The sequence below is a fragment of the Chelonoidis abingdonii genome, chromosome 1 (assembly GCF_003597395.2).
Source record: "Chelonoidis abingdonii isolate Lonesome George chromosome 1, CheloAbing_2.0, whole genome shotgun sequence".
NCBI classification, from domain to species: Eukaryota; Metazoa; Chordata; order Testudines; family Testudinidae; genus Chelonoidis; species Chelonoidis abingdonii.
Window position 1 is genome coordinate 360,048,478 of NC_133769.1, and position 9,566 is coordinate 360,058,043.

The window sequence follows — 9,566 nt, forward strand, 5'->3', positions numbered from 1 at the left end:
CAGCATGCCAACTGGGCCCCTAGCCTGTCCCCACTCTGATCAACTCCCTTCCCTTCACTGAGCCCCTGTCCCCACTCCAGCCAGCCTGCCCCTAGCAGGGTCTTGCTCCTGCCCCCACTCCACCCCACCCGCCCCTCTCTGGCCAGCCTGCCACTGGGGAGAGATCCCACAGCCAGACCACTTGCCCTCCTCCTCCTCCACTCCAACCCATCCACCCTCCAGCCAGTCCCCTTGCTCCCACTTTGACTAGATCCCACAGCCAGCCCCTTCCCGCTCCCCATTCCAGCCAACCTGCCCCCAGCTGGGCCCCTCGCCTGCCCCCCCCAACTACCTCCCCTTCACCTGCCCCCTCCTCTTGACTCCAGCCAACCTCCTCCCCTTCACCTGTCCCCTCCTCCCCACTCCAACCAACCTCCTCCTCTTCCCTGCCCCCTCCTCCCTACTCCAGCCAGCCTGCCCCCACTCCAGCCAACTCCTTCCCCTTCTCCTGGCCCCCGGTCCCTGCTCCAGCTAACCAGGTACCTCGCCCCTAGCTCTGGTCAGACCCCCAGCCAGGCCTCCATGTGCACCCAGACAGGGCCAGTGCAAGGAAGTTTTGCGCCCTAGGTGAAACTTCCACCTTGCACAACTCCCCCCAGCCCTGCGGCAGCTCCCTGCCCCGCCCACCCTGAGGCACCGCCCGCCCCCAGGCAGCTTCCTTCAGGAAGCCATGCGGCAGCTCCCCACCCCAGCTCACCTCTGCTCCACCTCCTCCCCGAGCATGCCACCCCCGCTCTAATTCTCCTCCCCTCCCAGGATTGTGGCACCAAACAGCCGATTGGCGCTGCAAGCCTGAGAGGCAGGAGAAGTGGAGCGGCCGCGGCGCTGGGAGAGGGAGTCTGAGCCTCACGTGTCAGCGCGCCTCCGGCAGCTCAGCCCAGGAATGCTGTAAAAAAAAAACTGGGGGCACCGCTTTTTGGCGCCCCCAAATCTTGGCGCCCTAGGCAACCACTTAGTTTGCCTTAATGGTAGCACTGGCCCTGCACCCAGCACTTGGCCTTCATGAGTAACTCACGGATTGCCGGGATCTGTGCTATGCCCCACCCTTTAAGCAGTCCCTTGGGAGGATCCTTTCAGTATTCAGACTCCCCGGGGTCAGAGCCTGCTCCAGGGGTAGCCACCCTGCCTCAGCACCTCCGAGACTGGGCCATGGGGCCAGCACTCCTGTTTCCGACTGGGAGCTCTGCCCAGTGAGTCCAACTTCAGTTTGGAGACCTTTTCTCCCTTCAGGGATCAAAGCACATGAGCAAGTATCTGCAGCGACCCCCTGCAGCCCTTTCAGACCAGAGCAGGGTTTATGAGTGTAACCCTTCTGCCCCTCTGAGTTGGCAGCAACAAGGGCCAGGTTCAGTATCCAGGGGTTCCATTTCAATAACACAATGCATAACCGGCTCGAGCCCCCACCCAGTGACCTGGGACACTTACATACCACACCCTCCTGGGCGCCTCTAGGAGGCAATACTTCCCCTCTCGCAAGCACGGAGTCTGAGTGTAGCGAAATCTTTTTAATAAAGGAAGGAATCAATGCGGCATCCCATTGGAGAAACACCACAAACAGAGTTATAACACAAACCATAACCACTCCCCCCAAGTACATTTGGCAATGTCCTTTCCCCCTTAGGGTCTTAAGTCCAATCACTCCAAAGTCCAACAACCCAAAAGTCTCTGGTCAATGCCACCCCAGAATTCAAGAGTCTATCTGTAGAGGTCCCTCCCCCCAGCCTGGGTGAAAGGGGCACCTTACGTGGTCCAGGGCCAACTGCCCTGCCTCTCCGTGGGTTCTGCTTCCGCCTTCTCCACGAACTGCTCCGCCTTACCAGCCGCTCCACTCTGCTCCTCCGGCCGTCCTCACAAACTGCTCCGCTCCACCAGCTGCCTCGTGAGCTGCTCCAGTTGTCCCAGCAAACTGCTCGGCTCCGCTCGCTCTGTGGGCTGCTCCACACGCCCCCCAGCTACTCCGCTCTGCCAGCCGCTCCACTCCACCAGCTGTCCTGTGGTCCGCTCCAGCCATCCCCATAAACTGCTCCACTCCGCCAGCTGCTCTGTTCCACAGTATAGCTTCAGGCTCCCCCACTAGTTAGCACAGTACTCAGTGCTCCCAGCTCAGTAATTTCAGCTCTTTTGTGATTTCAGCTCTTAGTGATCTCAGCACATAGTAGGGGAGCCCAGTGCTAGTGCACCATTAGCCCAAAGTGAGTTCAGCTCAGCAACCTGTATCTAGAGTCTTAAGGGAATAAAAAATCAACTCTGACATTCCACAGTGGAGAGAGGAGGGAGTGCAACTGGTGCTTCTAGCTCCACAAGGAGCCTGCACCACCAGGCACAAATACCTGTCCCCAACCTCTCTCCATTCACAGGGTTTTGGAACCCATGTCCCTTGTCTAGCAAGTACCACCCAACTGAGGTTGAGTCATTTCTGTCACAAAGCAGTCCCACAGCTCGGCAGTCTGGGATGGGGTAGGTGTGCCTATACAAATATTTGAGATTTCACATTCCGGACATTCTTTCCACACTTCCCATAATTCACCACCAGATGTCAGGGTACAGCTCATCCTGACTCTGCTTACATGAGTCAGCTGGAACCCAGCAAAAGGGAGCCCTTCGGCAGACTGGTCAAGGCCAGCGAGGGCTTCCTTGAGCCACATTCCTGGGGGAAACCCTCTTTACTTCCTTTCTCTGTCTCTGTCCCTTTTTCCTTCTTCTGGGCAAGAGACCCATGTCTGAGCTCAGTTCTTATCACCGCCTCCTGTCACCTCTGCCCACTGTCCCCCTGTTGCATGCTGGTTTCACAGGTCCAGCCAGCTTGGGTCACCTCCCCCCCCCTTTAAAGTGTCAATTGTTGGGGTTTCTATTGTCTCTGTGGGGTCTTCTACTGAGAAAGGCTGGTTCCAGCCAGTCCTTAATGGCCCATTCAGAGCACCCCAGATGGCTGTGTGACAAAACACTCCTGTCTCCTGCTTTGCCCCAGGAGCCACATTTTAACCCTTCCACACCCACTAGGTAGAAATAGCAATGTGATAGGTACGGAGTCATAAAGAGAGTTCATAAAAATAACACAGCCATTTCCCACTAACCAAATGTGCAACCCTCTAGTTACCATCCTCCCCCGACCCCTTCTGTACTGCTAGGGTGATCAGACAGCAAATGTGAAAAATCGGGACGGGGGGTAATAGGAGCCTATATAAGAAAAAGACCCAAAAATCGGGACTGTCCCTATAAAATCGGGACATCTGGTCACCCTATGTACTGCTGGAGGGAGCCAGATTCTGAATCCCCAGGGCAGCGTCTGGCCAAAAGACCTGGGCTCTCCCTTGTGCTTGGAGAAGGCCTATTATTATGCAGAAACCAATGAGTCTTCTCTTCCCATGTGTCCCATAAGCCAGCTGGGAACTGAACAATGAGATGGCTGCATTAAAAGAAAATCAGCAGCCTCACCTCTAAAGAGACTCTTGTGTTGCTGTTACATCCAGCAGCTCCCAGGTGAGCGACCTGCATGCTAATCTACAGTCTTATCTTCCTGCTGAGCTGTATGCAAATCTCGTAGTGAATGTAATGCTTTAGAAAAGTTCTTGATTCACAGACCTGCACACAAGCTCTTGGTTTAATCTACAGCACACATACAACTGGTGCCAGCTTCCCTGCTCTACCAATGTGCCTCATCTCCGGCCTGGAAGGAGCGCTTGAAGGGAGACAGCACGACCCAGCTGTTGGGTTCCAAGGCATGTGTTCAGCTCCAGCTTTGCCTTTGAGTCACACACTCTCTGGGCACGTGACTTCGCTCTCTTTGACTCGGTTTCCCCGCTCTCTAAAATGGTATTAATAAGACGCACCCATCGTTGTCAAGTGCCTGGGAAATACAGCTGAAAAACAACTGTAGCTGTGTCAGTCTGTATCAACAAAAACAACGAGGAGTCCTTGGGGCACCATAGAGACTAAAATTTATTTGGGCATAAGCTTTCGTGGGCTAGAACCCACGTCATCACGGGAAATACATGAAAGGATGGTGTAAGTTCAGTCTAATGCAGTAGTTCTTAACCTTTACTGCAGCCTGCACCCCCCTTGGTTCTCAAAATAAGTTCTCACTCCCCTTATCAAAAATCTATATATGTTCTCACACCCCTTAAACCTAAAAAATATGTTATCGCACCCCATAAACCTAGATATATTTTTTGTTTGTATATTACAGTAATTGTTTAAAAATGTATAACAGTAATAAATACATAGGTTTGATTAAACAAAGCAGTTGTATTTAATGCCTGTGCTTAATTTGTGTTTTCAATGATTCACCTTCTAAAAAAAATCTAGTATGTCTCGCACCCCCAAAAAGGGCATTTCGCACCCCCAGGAGGTGCGTGCACTCCAGGTTAAGAACCACTGGTTTAACAAGACAAATCAATTAACAGCAAGATACCAAGGGAGGAAAAATAACTTTGAAGTGGTAATGAGAGTGGCCCATTTCAGACAGTTGACAAGAAGGGGTGAGTAACAGTAGGGGGAAATTAGTATTGGGGAAATTAGGTTTAGGTTTTGTAATAACCCAACTAAAACCTGGGAGTGGTTGGGTCATTACAAAACCTAAACCTAATTTCCCCAATACTAATTTCCTCCTACTATTACTCACCCCTTCTTGTCAACTGTCTGAAACAGCCACTCTCGTTACCACTTCAAAAATTATTTTTCCTCCCTTGGTATTCTGCTGTTAATTGATTTGTCTCGTTAGACCGACCACACACTTGGTAAGGCAACTCCCATCCTTTCATGTATTTATAGCTGCTCCTGTATTTTCCACTTCATGCATCTGATGAAGTGGGTTCTAGCCCAAGAAAGCTTATGCCCAAATAAATTTGTTAGCCTCTAAGGAGCCACAAGGACTCCTCATTGTTTTTTTAAGAGGGAGCGTATTCCAGCTTTCCAGCCCAGCCCAGCCATGGCCTCCTGCTGAGAACTGACAACAAAGACATCACATCATATTTGTCCACTGGGAACTATGTATCAAAAGCAACAGCTCCTTGTGTCCGTAATGCCTGAGCCCCTCACAATTGTCAACTGCCTCATAAAACCCCTGTGAGGCAGGACAATGCTAGTATTCCCATTCACCAGCTAGTGCACAGGGAGGCTAAGGGACTTAGTGAAGGTCACACAAGAAGTCTGTGGTGAAATAGGGAACTGGTCCCAAGGCTCTCAGGTTCCAGGCCCCCCCTCCCCCCAGAGCCATAGCCCTGCTCCTGGCCAGCACAAACAGGGGTAAGGGGGGTGTGATGTGACAAGTTGGGGGACCACTGCACTAGACCATCCTTGACCTCTTAATGGGGCTGAACCCAGCTCTTTCAGGCTCTAGGCCAGTACCCCAACCACTGGGCCATTCTTGACCTCTTAATGGAGCCAAAATAAGCCCATGCCCCCCAACCACTGGCTTATCTTTGCTCTCTCAGTGGCCCAAGACCGCCAACTCCTACCTCACAGGGCAATGCACAGGCAGCAGCTGGTAAATATCTCCAATCACGGCTACATCCAAGCCAGTGACCTACGCGTGATGTGTGGCTCATTGCCAATTCCCTGAGCCCATCTGAGCTACTCCTTTATTTACAGTCTTGTCCAAAGCTGATTGAAATCAGTATGCATCTTTCCATTGATTTCAGTGGCCTTTGGATCAGACCCTTGGCGAGTGAAATACCTCTTCACAAGCCAGGTAGCAAGAAGAGGACACCATTGATTAAGCAAGCAGCATTTCTGTGTAATCTCTGTTACCCTGTACAGAGCCATTATCATAAAGGGCTTTGGGAGGAAAAAGCAGCCACTCCACATGTTTACTTTAACCTCCAATGAAGTGACACAGTTGAAAGCCAGGTGGAAAATGAGGTTAATGATCTCTTAGAAATGTAGGTTACAATTCCCAGCGCAGCCCGACTCAATTACCAGAAAGTGCCTCGTCACACATCTACTGCTAATGAGGAAGCCACAGGGGGCCAGAGCTGGGCAGTTTAGCAGGCCTAGGTAGCGGTCTGGGAAGTTTAAGATCACGGTGGCGGGATGGTTTGTATGAGGAAATTCATAACTCTCTCCCTTTCTTTGCTAAAGGCCAAATTAGGGCTCCCAGGCTGGGAGCCCTTGAGCAGGGAAAGTTTGCAAGGAGTCCCTGGTGTGCAACTGCATGGGATAGACACTGTATAAACAGAGTACAAGGGATGGGAGGTACCATCCAGTACCATTGGCAGCACTTTAAGCCCTAGGGGAGGCCTGTCTGAGTAGGGAAGCAGCACAATCTAGCAGATAGAGCACTAGACTGGGACACAGGAGACCTGGGAACTATTAGCTCTGCCACTGACCAAGTGTTTGATCTTGGGCAAATCAATTTGCCTCAACTTCACTTCCCATTTTTTGTAATTTCGACTGAAAGGCAGGAACTATATGGACGTACAGCACCTAGCACTGCAGGTTCTGGATTGCAGTTGAGGCCTCTAGGTGCTACTATAATGCAAATAAGTACTAACCTTGCTTGGAGCAGATGGGATCTCGGCCTATGGGAGGCTAATGCAAGACGTGTGCAAGATGTACTGGGGCTTGAGAGGCAGAGGCGGTGCTTACGGGATGACTTCCATAGAATCTGTGGCCAGAAGGGACTACTGTGATCAGCTAGTCTGACCTCCTGTGTAACACGGGCCACAGAACTTACCCAGCATAATTCCTAGAGATCATTTAGAAAAAAAATCCAATCTTGCTTTAAATATTGCATGTACCACGACCCCAGGTACATTTTTCCAAAGGTTCATTATTCTAACCATTAAAAAGTGGAATTTGTCTAGCTTCTATTTCCAGCTAGTGGACCATGTTAGACCTTTCTCTGCTAGACTGAAGAGACCCTTACTAAATATATGTTCCCTCTGAAGGTACTTATAGACTGTAATCAACTTACCCTTAACCTGCTCTTTGATAAGCTACATAGGTAAACTCAAGGAGCTCAGTTGCTATGAGGCAGGTTTTCTAATCCTTTAATCATTCTCGTGGCTCTTCTCTAAACGTTCCCCAATTGATCAACTTCCTTCCTGAACTGTGGAGACGAGAACTGACACAGGACTCCAGCAGCGGTTAAACCAGTGCCAAATACAGAGGTAAAATAATCTCTCTGCTCCCACTTGAGATTCCTGTGTTTAGGCATCCCAGCATTGCTTAAACTCTTTTGGCCACAGCGTCCCAGTGGGAGCTCATGTTCACCTGATTATCCACCATGACCCCCATATCTTTTCAGTCACTGCTTTCAAACAGACGCCCCCAGGCCTGTGTGTTGCAGTTTATAATGTATATGCTGGTCCAACAGAAAGTTAGAATGGGATCAAATGTTCTACCTTGTCTGCATTTAATGGCATTTCTAATTATTTATCCATTCTCCAGTGTACAGCAGTCTGGGATGATTGCTCCTGCTCAAATTTAGTAGATGATTGGTTCATAAGTAGAGGATATTGCAGTGTAATATTTAGAAAGCGGCTTCTATGAATAAAAATTATTAAAGAGGGTGGGTATTTTGAGAAACCCATGGCCATCCAGGAACTTTAGCATCATCTTTCTGCCATATCCCATGGCCACTTGCACCCAGCAACAGAACTCAGATCGTTCTGCTCCAAAAAGCACAGACCCCTATTGAGAATGTATGTCCTGTTTCTTTAAATCTGTGGAAGGAAGAGGTTTGGGGAAGGTTCAAGGAAGAATCTGTACAGTGAAGCATAGAAAAGGAAACCGAGTGGCATTGGGGATGGTAGTTTTCACCTCTCTGCAATCGGGTTCCTTGTTCAGTGGCAGAAGAAAGCATCTTTCTTCACCTTTTCTCCATTATTGGCACAGGCCCTCTAGCCACTTGAATTGTAATAGGAGAGCATAGGCTAAGGTTTCGTCTTCACTACCCGCCGTATCGGCGGGTAGCAATTGATTTCTCAGGGATCAATATATCGCGTCTCATCTAGACGCGATATATCAATCCCCGAACGAGCTCCTATCGATCCTGGAACTCCACCAACTCGAGCGGCGGTAGCGGAGTTGACAGGGGGAGCCTTGGACATCGATCCCGCATCGTGAGGACGGTAGGTAATTCGATCTAAGATACTTCGACTTCAGCTACGTTATTCACCACTTCTACTAACTTCCCGCTAACCTAAATATCCTAGTGTTGGAGTCCAGTTGGAGGTTTCCTGTTTCTAAAAATGCTTCCGTTCTCTACATAAAGCAGCCATCGTGTTGCCTCGTGCAAGTCTACAGTCTAACTGGCCATGAGATATCGTTAAAATACCAGGGAACCCAACGCAGAGTCTTTATTAGAATAACTGCATCATCTCCTATACTTTGTATCATGTGTAGTTAGATCGTAAGTTCTTCACAGCAGGATCTTTTCTCACTATCTGCCTGTAAAACACACTATTAAAGTCCCAGCAGTTTCATGCACTGAATATTACTGCCTCTTAGTATTGTAAAAGATCTAAGTCACCATAGGCTAGTTCCTTAAGCACCAGTATGTGTAGCACATTGAAGGTGTCAAGTTACAGCAGACAATCTATATGATGCTCTTCAGAACACTTATCCATTCGTAGCTGTGTGGGACACTGATACTTAAGCCTGACACAGTGGCTCTCACTCAGATAGCCTTGCCCATACCCTTTAAATAAAATAGCTCCACTGGCCAAATTCACAGGTGAAACGAAGTTGGGTGCTGCTGCAAATACCAGAGAGGGAAGAAAAATGCGAACAGACAGAGTCCAGCCTTTCGGGTACGAAATAAAGCAATCTGAATGTAAGAAAACTGCAAGCTAATGCATCTAAGGAGGAAGTGGGGTTGGGGAAGGGTTAAAATAGGACTGAGTGTGCACTGTGATGTGGCCATTAAAAATACATAGCCAGTGTAATTTTGAGCTGCAGATACGGCCCATCACAGACAGGGGCATAACGGTCCCTTGTTTTTAGGGCTCCCATCTCACTGCCTTTGGAATCCTGTGCTCCTTTTCATGCAACTCAGTAGCTGTTGACAAAGCTGGAGGTTGTTCAAAGAAGAGCTGCAAAAGTGTGGGGGGGAGCGGGAGGGCAAAAGAAACTTCCGACGACGTCTAGAGGGTGCAAACACCACAAATGGCGAAAAAGAGTTTAGAGCGATACCAGTCAATAATGGGACAAGATTAAGAAAGGGAAACTTTAGGGTCAATGTCAGGAAAGATTTCCCAACTTCCAGATCTATTAAACTGTGCAATAACTTTGCCAAGAGATGTGGTAGAATCCTTGGCATATGAACAATATAAAAAAATTGGACAGGACAATGTACATGTAACTGTCGATTTCAGTTGTTTCTGGGGGATTAGCGTGAAAGGGATCTTTGCAGATTCTCACAGGCTAGCGTGCTCACTGGATTTGCTTGCACTGCTTTAGATACAATCTTTGTTTTACTACCATATCACTGTATAACGCTCAAAGTAAACAACAGGAGACTTTCTCTGCAGGACTCAGCAAAGCACTAAGGAAAAGAACCAACCCAGCTACGTTTCTATTTTTTA